Source organism: Trichoderma gamsii (genome assembly GCF_001481775.2).
Source record: "Trichoderma gamsii strain T6085 chromosome Unknown Scaffold_33.2, whole genome shotgun sequence".
In the NCBI taxonomy this organism is placed as follows: Eukaryota; Fungi; Ascomycota; class Sordariomycetes; order Hypocreales; family Hypocreaceae; genus Trichoderma; species Trichoderma gamsii.
The window spans coordinates 342,995-343,818 of record NW_020171370.1 but is presented as its reverse complement, the minus strand read 5'-3'; positions in this window follow the sequence as shown (position 1 = coordinate 343,818).

Below are 824 nucleotides of genomic sequence, written 5' to 3'. Positions count from 1 at the left end.
CAGATCAGCCCTCCGCCCCAAAAACAAATCCCTAAAAGAGCTCATCGTGCATACTGTGCATCCCAATTCCCTCTCCCTCTCTGTGTCTCTTCCCTTATTCCTTCACCTTGTTGTATCCCCTCCCCTGGCCTGCGTTTCTCTTTCCCCTGTCAAGCGAACTTGGTACCTGCGTTCTGTAGCCCACACTGGGCTTTTCTTTTCTTGCTTAGCTTCTGCAACGGCGGCTTGACTTCAGCTAGCAGGGGTGCCTGAAGAGCTCCGCAAGGCGAGAGAGGCCACTTCGCCGAGGCGAAAAAAGACAGCGTCCGTGTATTTCTTTTCCCCCCAGTTGGTTCAGCATTGGAATCCTTCCGTTTTTAAGCTTCAAATCTGGGGGCAGAAGTTGTGATTGTGACAGCCATGACAGCCATGTGTGTGATTTGTTATTTCTTAGTAACTGATACCACTAATACCTCTATAACGACCAACCCACCACTACCGCCCCGCCCCCCCATAGGTGGTAGTCAGTTATTAAACATTTTTTAGTCTTGTCTTGTATTTTGCCCGCAGCACCATAGATTCCACCCCAGCTGGTATAATTTACGCCCGTTCGTCGGAGCGAATAGCCCGGCCCCAGCTTCCCATCCTCACAACTGGTAAAGTGGCAAGGGGGGGGGGCTTCAAAGGAAAAAAAGTGACAACTCCCGGCGCCCTATTCCCGAAATGACGATAGCTCAACTATATGCGGACATTACACCTTATATTGAATCCCAGCAATCCAACTCCGTGCCTGACTAGCCCCCTGCAGAGCTGCAAGTTTCCCTCTCTTTCTGTCCTGGTGACCA